The 11,185-nt window shown below is 30.9% G+C and overlaps 1 long non-coding RNA gene across 2 annotated transcripts; it reads left to right on the forward strand.

Moving 5' to 3' along the window:
• Window positions 1-2,766: 2,766 nt before the first annotated feature.
• On the forward strand, window positions 2,767-5,145 carry LOC132269590 (uncharacterized). Of its 2 annotated transcripts, XR_009469540.1 has the most exons (6): window positions 2,767-2,801; window positions 3,221-3,291; window positions 3,589-3,669; window positions 3,834-4,176; window positions 4,321-4,504; window positions 4,629-5,145. It is a non-coding gene; the product is annotated as an uncharacterized LOC132269590 (long non-coding RNA). The 2 variants fall into 2 exon arrangements; XR_009469539.1 differs by lacking the exon at window positions 2,767-2,801 and having other exon boundaries at window positions 2,808-3,291.
• Window positions 5,146-11,185: the final 6,040 nt, after the last annotated feature.

Here is an 11,185-nt window from a genome sequence, read left to right on the forward strand (position 1 = left end):
ATACAAACTTGAATTCTCTTTAATTCTCTTACTAGTGAATAAAACCACGAACTTTTCAACTGATCAAAAGTCAATTAGGAAAATTATACTTTATTACTTTATCAGACTTAACCATAGTTAATTTACCATAATTAGCCAGTACCTTTATTCAATCTCTCTCTCCTTAATCTCTTCTATCGTCCTTGTAATCTCAATCACTACCGCCATATTCATACTATCACAGAGCCACCATCTTCACCGCTACAGCCACAACACAACTACCACAACTACCATATTCATTTTCCAAAATCGGATATAGGTCATTATCTCTTTCTCTCTCTTCTTTTTGCTCTTTGATTTATTTATTTATTTTTATTATTTTTTTTTGCTCTCTCCCTTTTTTTTTTTTTAACCTTGATTGCCCAACTGTTGCTCTCTTATTTATTTTTTATTTTTTTCGTCGACCCATTATTCCACACTTCATAAATAAGATTTTTTTTTTGTTCAAAGGATGCCAATTTTTTAGGGTTAGTGAATAAGCACAACCTTCAATCACGGAGTCTCAAATAGAAAGCATATATTGCTTAATCTTGCAATGGAAACAATAAAATGTCTCTAAATTTGGGTTTTCTGGAACTCCATAGCTCAATACTGAGACAGAAATAAGAAAAATCTCCAAATTCCGGCAATTTGCTCGCTTTTATTCCCATTTACGTTTTCACTCATTATATTTTCCTCAAATTTTATGTCACAAATACGATTATGGTAAATTAACTATGGTTAGGTTTAATAAAGTAATAAAGTGTAATTTTCTTAATTGACTCTTAATCTGTTAAAAAGTTTGTTATTTTGGACCGCATAAGAACCTTCTTGTATATTACATTACTTATAAAATAATACTAATTTATATATATATCTATTGTATGTTTGATAATTTTTTATATTGCACTAAATAATCTAGGGAACCAAAGACAGAATTTCTTTCACACGAGAGAATCCGGCTTCCTCGAAATTCAGTCTAAATCAAGTAATCAACTCTGTTTTGTCTTGATATCCACCAAGAAGATTGGGTCTATCTATTTGACGTGACATTTCAAAAACATAACGATGGCCTTGACTTACTTACATTAGATCATAACTTCGGTGGTCCTTTGGCAATAACGAAGAAAGAGGGTAGAAATAATAGGAAGAAAATATATATATATATATTTCGAAAGTTAAGCTGTATTGATTGGATAACTGTACAACGATATAGGTAGGGCAAAGCCCATTACACCAGACGAAGCCCAAAAGCTGTTAAAACAAATGGTCCAAGTCCATCAAAAGTTGAAACCAAGACAATAAGGGCTAGTTTAGTATAGAAGAATGAAAATAAAGTAAAAATGGAATGAAACAAGGAATTGAACGACTCTTCTTTTGTTTAGTTATGCATGGCTTAAAAATGAAAACTAATATATATATATATATATGAGTCCTAATCTCTTGCTCTTCGAGTAAGAAAAATAATCCACATGTTCCATATAGACCTAATCTGACGGTTAATTTTCAAACTCGCCTATAACCTTTCCTTTTAACACAAAACCACTCTCATCTTATATTTAATTTCTATATTTAATTTTACTATTACCACTTATTATAACAATATACACTATATTTTACTAAAAATTTGTTTTTATTTAGATGTTTCTTTAAAAGAAATATCTTTGCGGTGAACTTCACCTATATTTTACACCTCTATTTTTCACGTTTATGTCAAATATAGAAGAATTAGAAGAAAATTGATAGGGATTAGGCGGTAATCGCAGGCTAAGGACAAATGATTACTCCACATAGATAAGGTTGTGAGAAGAGCTTCACCCATTTTTTTGGGTTACTTGTTGTTTCTGAGATGGATTCTACAGTCCCACCATAGTCTCACAAATTTACACATTCAATAATGAATTTCACCAAATGCCCAACTTAAAATTGAAATAGAAAGAACTTTTGTTCAAACTTTAAATGAAATTTTCTTCAATTTCAATTCCAATAAATCAATTCAATATTCCAAAATGTAACATTACATTATATTTATTGATAAATTTACTTATACTAGAGAAGTATATTAATTTCCTTAGATTGAGAACAACAATATATTTATTAGGAAAAGGCTATATAATATCATATTGTTGTTGCAAAATTGAAAAATAAATAAAAACAAATTTTTAGTAAAATATACTGGTATTATTTTTTTTTTCAAACGTTTTTATTTTTATTTTGGTAATTATTTTTTATTATTACGGTAGGTGGTAATAGTAAATTAAATATATAAACTAAAAATTGGGTGTGAGTGGTTTTGTGTTAAAAGGAAAGACTATAGGTGGATTTGAAAAATAACCATTAAATTTAATCTAACGATCTATATAGAAAGTGTGGATTAATTGAGATCAGGACTCATATATATACATGTATATGTAAACCAAATAAATAAATAAATATATATATGTGTAAATATATATTTTCGATATATATTTAGAAATTAAGGAGAAAATATTAAGAAAAAATTGACTTTTATTAAATCTCGTTATTTGAAAAAAATGTATTAACAATCACATTGTTAAAATAAAGTATTTTTTAATATTATTTTTACTTCGTATTTTTTTAATTAGGATTTTGATGGAATGACCTTCATGAAAAGTGGAGAAAAGATATTTCATCTTTAAAATTATTTCTAAACAAAAGAATGGAATTAAAAACATTCCATTCCACTTTATTTGTAGTTGGCTTGTGCAGTTGTACTGGGACGGCGGCAAGGAAACGGCGGCGACGAGTGATGATGGTGACAGGTAACTCTTCTTCTTCGTCCTTTTTCCTTTTCCTTTTTCTCTCTCTCTTCCTATTCCTCTTTCGATCGGAAACGGAAGGCAAGGGGCTTGGATAACCATGAAGGGTTGTTGGCAGCGGTGGCTTGCTTTGGTTTCGGTGGTGGTATGATGGAAGTAACAATACCATTTTTTCATGTTTCTTAATTCCATTGATCCCAAAAAAAACTATTCCAATCCGGCCCCGTCAACCCTAAATATAAATTAATAGTACTAAGTTTCTTTATTTTTGTTTTTGTTTAATTATTGATTTATTTAAAAAATTTCTGATTATATACTTCTACCATTGTTTACATATTGATGTTCATCTAATTCCTTTCAATTAAATTAATTTACCTTATGCTTGTTTTCATGGGTGATGATGCAACCGGGAAAAAGTAAAGAACTTTGTTATTTCCCTGAATGGACCTGAGGACACTGCTTGTTCTGCGGCGACGAGCGGTGATGGTTCCAGGTAACACTTTTTCGTCGTTCTTTTCCCTTTTTCTCTTTTGATCTGACCTGGTTTGGTCTCAATGGTTGTGCGATAAAGTAATAATAGGTCAGTTGATCGAAAAGAACTATTCCACAACATCAACCCCAATTATAATCTTCTTTGTTCTTGTTTATTGATTGATTTATTTATAAATTCTCTTTCAACTATTATTGAAATTTTGTTATTTATTGTTTGTTCATCTAATTTTTGCCTGCGGCTTGCCCTTTCAATTCAATAAATTGACCCTTATGTTTGTTTCTTCATGGATGGTTTTAGGGAAGAAGAAGTGAACTCCTTGACTATTCTTGTGAGTACACCTGAGGAAACTGCATCTTCTGCGAGGATTCCCCTCCGCTGGTACTTTAATTTTTAAATTTTTTTTCCTGAACAGTAACATTTTTTCTTTCTCTCTTTCTTTCTTTCCTTTTTCTTCCCCATAATCACAACAGTAACACTTAATAGGTGTGGTTTTGAGTTTTACTTCTATGGGTATTATTAATTGTTACTCATTTGATGTCCAGGAACTTTAATACTTGGGCAGAGGGAATTAAGGATGCTGTTTGTTGAGCATGGATTGGCCTGACTTGTTATTGTGCAGCTCTTTTACAAAGGTGGAATGATAAAATTATCATTCATCCAGTGCGGGCGATGGATTGTGGCATTTTCTTTGGAAGCTGTTTACTTGTTTCGGGCTGTTTATGTTGGCGGAATTAGTATTATTACCATGAGCACGGGGATTATATTGCTGCTTAATTTTGCAGAATTTCTCTACCCAAAAAATTATTCTCTCAAACAGCCTCTCCCGGCATATTCCTCCGACGAATTCAAGCCCTATATTAGCCAACTCCCAGAGTTTGAATTATGGTGAGTACTATATTTATGTCTGTGTGTGTGAGAGAGAGCTTCATTAAATGTCAACAATCCATCTTAATAGATGGGAATGTAGGATACTCAACATTTTCAATTCCATCTTAGAAACTGACCTTCTTTTCTTTCTAATTATTTCAGGCTCTCTTACATGTTTATTAGGTCCTTGGCCTTGGTGGCGTCTTTTTTTCTGAGAGTGGAGGGAAATGATTTCCCGTGGTATGTGCAAGTCGCTGTGCTCGCCTTCGCTGGCAGTTTTTTCTTGCGTAGGCCTCTCAAGCATCTGAAAAAATACTAGTATTTCCCATTCAACTCATGGAATCAGGTAAGTAAAAACTATTTATTACTCTGCTTATGTTAAAAAATACAATTATGTAATTTTGTACTCATCATAGAAAATCTTCTCCCCAGTTTTATTTTATTTTTTTGTTTTCCCTCTTTTCCTTTAGAGTTCTATCGCCATCGCCAAGGGAGCATTGTAAGAAGGGTAAGTGGAATTCATATTTTAATCCCTCCGGCATTGACCGAGCAATTGTCGATTCATTGGATTTGGCCGGACTCAATATTTTAATTCTGGCTTCTCACCGGAATCCACGGATTCCGACCGGAATCATTCTCTTGTTGAACATGGAGTAGTAAAATAAACTACGAGAAAGTTGAGTTCCATTGATTCCAATTTTAATCCATGTCTCAAATCTAGTCTATATACATGGTATTACGAATTTAATTTACAAAGCACTTTTATTTCAATGTTTTCTTTCTTAGAAGCATCAGAAAGCTCACAGAAGAAGGATCACGACGACAGACACAATCTAATGGAAAGAGAAGAGGAACCCCACTTATATTGTTTATACAAGTGGATCACTTTTTTGTCCATTAAAATAATAATTTCAATTTAATGAATGAATAATTTAGATAAGTTATTTTTGTTACAATGTAACAATAAAATACGCAATAATTTATAACTTTACATGTGTACTTATTTACTTTGACTTTTCAAAGTAGACAATTAATATGGGACATCTAAAAATGATATAGTGGACTATTAATATGGGACAAAGATGGTATTATCTAAACTAATAGAAGGTTTTTTTCATAATTAAATCTCATAAACCCATTAAAAAGGGTTAATAAATAATTATGCATTTTTTATATTACTTTCATATAAAAAATATTGAAAGCAAACTAATTTCACATTAATTACTAATCATGTTTGAGGTTTATAAATATTCTAAAAAATATTATATACATTATATTTAAATTAATTAACTTCTTATCCCATATTTAAAGCTCGGTAGCTTACACACCCACTTATTGCTATATAATTTTCTTATTACACATTAATCATGTTTAAGGGTATAAATATCCTACAAAAAATAAATATAATTCAATGTGTTTAATTATTTATACCCTTAAACATGATTAATGTGTAATATTACTTAAGTTTCTTTTCTATTTAAATCTCACATATCCAATTATTAGTAAGATAATTATATAAATTACTACAGATTAAAATGGAATTAAGAAGGTCAAACTTAGTACAGTGATTCATATATAACTATATAATTAAACACATTGAATGAAGGAGGCTATAATAGTATAGTAATCCTAAATGACTATATAATTAAATACATGGAATTAAGAAGGCTACACTAACAGTGATCCTATTACCTATATAACTATATAATTTAACACGTTTAATTAAAAATCTCACACTAGTATAGTGATCTATATATACCTATATAATTAAATGCATTGAATTAAGGAGGTTTTACTAGTATAGTGATACTATATAACTATATAATTAAACACATGAAATTAAAAATCTCATACGAGTTTAATGATCCATATATAACTATATAGTTAAACACATTGAATTAAGGAGGATAAAATAGTATAGTAATCCAATATGACTATATAATTAAAGACATGGAATTAAAAATCACACACTAGTATAGTAATCTATATATAATTATATAATCAAACACATTGAATTAAGGAAGCTATACTAGTATAGTGATCCTATATAACTATCTAATTAAACACATGGAATTAAAAGTTAACTAACGAGATTATAGTGATCACTGATCAATTGATAACTATATAGTAATTGAACTATGTGACTATAATAATCAATACATTACTATTGAGACTATAGTAATGAATAAATGAGTATATAATAATTGAATTTATGAGGCTATAGTAATCAATAGTTCATTAATGAGACTATAGTAATCACTAATCAATAGATAACTATATAGTAATTGAGTCCATGCATATATGAGACATAGTAACCAATAGATAACTAATGAAATTATACTAATCAATAGATAATTATATAGTAATTGAGAGACTATAGTAATCAATTGAGTTAGATGATGAATTAATCACTTAGATGATTTATTGCTAATTATTATTACTTTGCCTATTCGAATTTAATCACTTAGATGATTTTTTGCTAATTATTATTACTTTGCCTATTCGAATTTAGAGGTTTGCTAACAACAGTCGCCTAAGGCAACTGTTGCTATCAGTCGCGTGATTTTAATGGTCAGTTTTGAGGCCACTATTGCACGTCAACTATTTTACTCATTGACTTTCTTGGTTCTAAAAATCTAGTTTGGAAATCTAAAAAGTGATTTATTTATATTTTAATTATATTATTTTATGGAACACACTTTGAAAATAATCTTTTGAGTTACAATCCGTCAAGGAGACATTATGGAAAAAATCAAATTACTTATTTGCCTTTAAATTATTTTCTCTTATAATCTCTATGTCTAGTGAAAATTGGACAACTCAGAATAACTTTACTCACGTGGATAAATAAAATTCTCCACAAATAAGAGAGTGACAACTCAATTGGACAATTATATATATATATATATATATATATATATATATATATATATATATATATATATATATAAAGATTATACTGCTGCTCAATCGGCAACCATGTCCATCCGGCCACCCCTACCCTTCATCTTTCTTTTTCCACCACCATCCTCCACCTTATCACCAGTATTTCTTAGCACCAACAAGAAATTGAAGGAGATGGGAGTGAAATTGTAAAGTTATACCTTCAAAAATATCAAAATGGGTTTCAATTTAAACAAGTTATATATTGGGCTTAATTGAATTTGGTGCGTGATGGGTCTCTCTCCATTGATGATGATTTTGGGAATCGACATCGTCTCTCTGATCCATTGATGATATCATATGGTGAGAATGAACATACAAATTGGGGCGAGAACTTGGTCTTGAGTTTTGGCAAAGAACAATGATATTAAAGTGGATCGGAATTGGTGCGTGATCAGAACTAGTGCGTGTTGGGGTTAATCAGGATGTGTGTTTGTTATAGAAGAAGATGATAATGGAAGGAACACAATTATAGATATCATATAGTGCATTTTATTTTCATTTTTTTCTGATCATTTGGTGGATTTGGTGAAATTATTATTACGGGAATATAATTGCCACGTCAGTATCTTAAGTTAGAAAATAATTTAAGGGCAAATAAGTAATTTGATTTTACTATAACGTCTCATTGACCGATTGTAACTAAAAAGACTCTTTTCATAGTGTTTTTCATAAAATAATACAATTAAAATATAAATAAACCACTTTTTAGATCTCCAAACTAAGTTTTTAGAACCAAGAAAGTCAATGAGTAAAATAATTGACTTGTAATAGTGGGCTGAAAATTGACCAATAAAATCACGCGACTGATATCAATAATCGCCTTAGGTGACTGTTTCCAGCAAACCTCTCGAATTTAATCACAATGACTAATTGAATGATGAAATATTTCATTAAGAATAATTGTTTAGACTATAGGTATTGAAATGAAATATTTATTATTAAATTAATGTAGTAACTATACCTAACTTACTAACTTAGTTATAGAAATTAGTTAGCTTACTAACTTACAGTAATTTTGTGACTAACTTTACATCATCACATGGGTACAAAAATTGTTTGAATCAATCAAATTAAATGCTAACTTAATATATAATATTAGATTTTATATCAATGAAAAGGCTGTTTGGGGGTGATGGCTTAGTCAGGTTATAAAATGCTATTGTAACATATTTTGTGGCTCAAAGCACATCTCGTGTACCATTCTTACATGCCACCATTTTCAGAAGAGCTCCAGCCTGCGCCATTTTCATCTTCTATCTCCTCTTCCTGTACCATTTTTATGTTACTCCGGCTTGCATCTTTTTTATATTGCTATTCTATATACTCTGATCTTTAAGACTGCAACACAAAGAAAACTTGAACAGGTATATATAACTTCTCTCTCTCTCTCTCCATATGGTTATACAACTGAATCAACTCATACTTGTATAATTTTATTTTAGGCACCTCCAATAAAATAATTTTATTGTTTTAAGTTTTCAGAATTTTTTTTTGATATTTTATTCTTTAAAGTTTTATTTTGATCATCATAATTTATAACAATAGGTATATATAACTTCTCTCTCTCTCTCATGGCAGAACTAATAAGACAGAAAAGAAGAGGAGTAAGGTCACTATTCATAGAACCAATTGTCTGTAGTACCAGTAGTCAGAAATCTGAAAGCCACCTTTTAGTAACTTGGAAAGGCGTCAGTTAGAATCAATTGTTTCTTCCAATAATACAGTAATCGTACGTACTATTCGATGGGATTTATGTGCCCTGGCATAGCAAATTCCTATTTGGATTATAGTGACATATATTCCTGACATATCTGAGATATTTATGATTTATAATTGGTGAATTTAATGTATTATGTTTCGATTCATTATGGAATTGATAGTGTCTATTTGATTACAAGAGATATTTATATTTGTATGTGTTGGCGATCAATACATGAATATAAATAGTAATCATAAATTGTTTATAGTCGGTAATTATGGATGGACTCATTATTAACTAAGACTTGAACTGGATCCGCGTTAGGTTGAGATATATTGCGAGAGCCGTCGTATGTAATTGCTCCCTATCACTGTCATGACATTTGACTCTTAAGCATGAGAGAAGTATAGTCTCTTTTATTAATTTGTAATTACTTTGATTTGTTCGGCGGAATCTTTGGAATCCTTAAACTGGCACTTTGGGTAATTATGTAATTAATAGTTAGGGGGTCATATTTTCAATATTTGCATCATTGCTACTTGTATTTATTTTGTATTGATTATGGTTGATCATAAAGTAAATTCGAAGGCCTTCGTGTGTTTTTAGACAAAATGATTTATTATATATTTATTTATTTAAATTATTATTTTTGTCAAACAAATGTTTTATTGTGATCGAGCCAGAAATAATCAAAGGTACCAAAATAAATATGTTAATTAAGTAGTCAGATTGATGGCTTTATTTATCCGATAACTAATTATGCATAGAGGAGTCAAAGTGCAACATTGACTTAGAGATATTTATTATTTAATTGGAGTTCAATTAATTTCTTTTAGTGGAGTAAAAATTAATTAATGAATTAATTTAATTGAGTCCATGGACCAGACTAATTATTAATTCATTATAACCAATAAAACAATAAGCCCAAAGGATTCTCACTCATAACCCAACTTGATATTGGAATCCTATTAGATTTGAGACATGTGAATTAGAGATTGAGAAGGATTTAATGTTTACTTTCCTTATCTTTCTTTTGCTTTTATATACATAGGTCCATGTATATTTTAGGAGAGATTGTTTTTGAGAGGACAAGAATATATTTTCTCTTTCTAGAATTCTAGGGTTCATGTTCTCATCTAATGGAGGCTCCCACAAGCCTATCTTTCCAAGGTCATTCACGGAGGCTTATGAGTGATTTCTAAAGGCAAAACCATTACCGAGTAGATGGAGATCCAAGAAGAAAGCATCTAGCAAAGGGATATACAATAAGTGATAACATTCACTTTAGATGAAAGATTTAAAGATTTTTTCAAACATTTGATGTAAGTATTCAATCTATTAATTAAATAATACATCATATTTTATTTTTGCATAAAACTTATCTCTATGTGATGAATCAAGATCTATGTTAGAAAATCCCTCAGAAAGTTTTTAAAACTTGCACATTTCCTAACAGTGGTATCAGAGCATGGTTTGATTCATTACCAGAGATCATGTTTTTTATGAAAATCATCATTCATGGATCCAATTTACATATGCATATATATATTTGATGATGTATGTATAATTATGAATGGATGATGGTGTATGTTTAGGCCATGAATGAAGCTTATAATTTTATCTTTGGATGAATGTAATTAAGACTTTGATTTAGCTATTTGAAAGTTGAATGATGTAATTTAATTTTTTCCATTATATTTCAAATTGTAAATTTCTTTAAAACTATGTAATATTAATCAAAGGATGCTATGAAGCTTCAAGAAGGTCCAAAATGGTTAAAATAGGCTTCAGGAATTTTATGGAATTTTTTCGGAATTTTTCGAAATTTTTCTGGAATTATCGACGATTTTCCGACTCCGACTCCGGCTCCGGCGATTGCCGACGACGAGGACGGCACAGGAATGGAGGATAGATGATTCAGTGGTTCGCAGTGCACCATAATTAGGTGCAACCGCAACCAGCAGCCATTGGATCAGCGATGGAGAGGTGGGATGATCTGGTGTAGCAACGAGCATGGTGCGCCCTAGGCGCATCCAACCGCGCGTGGTCATCACGTGCCGGCAATGCAAGGTTCTCCTCAGCGCGTGCCAGGCGCTACAGCTTACTATCGGCGCGTGCCACGCGCTTGCTGGCAACCCCAGTGCGTGCCAGCGCTCGGGGATTCCCTGCACACTCCCCTAGCGCGTGCCAACGCGTGGGGATGTGCTGCTCACTCTCCAGGCGCTTCCTAAGTGTTGTTTTACCTCTTCAGGTGCGTATCAACCTCTTGCAAGTGTTTGCAAGCCGATGAAAGACACTCGTGCAATACGTTGAGTAATTAAATGTTAAAAGCTAAATCCATTGGCCTTTTTATTTGTTTTATCTGTCATTTATTGATGTATG

Source organism: Cornus florida, unplaced genomic scaffold (genome assembly GCF_030987335.1).
Source record: "Cornus florida cultivar Cherokee Brave unplaced genomic scaffold, ASM3098733v1 CherokeeBrave_3.0.0_Hap2_Chr08, whole genome shotgun sequence".
NCBI classification, from domain to species: Eukaryota; Viridiplantae; Streptophyta; class Magnoliopsida; order Cornales; family Cornaceae; genus Cornus; species Cornus florida.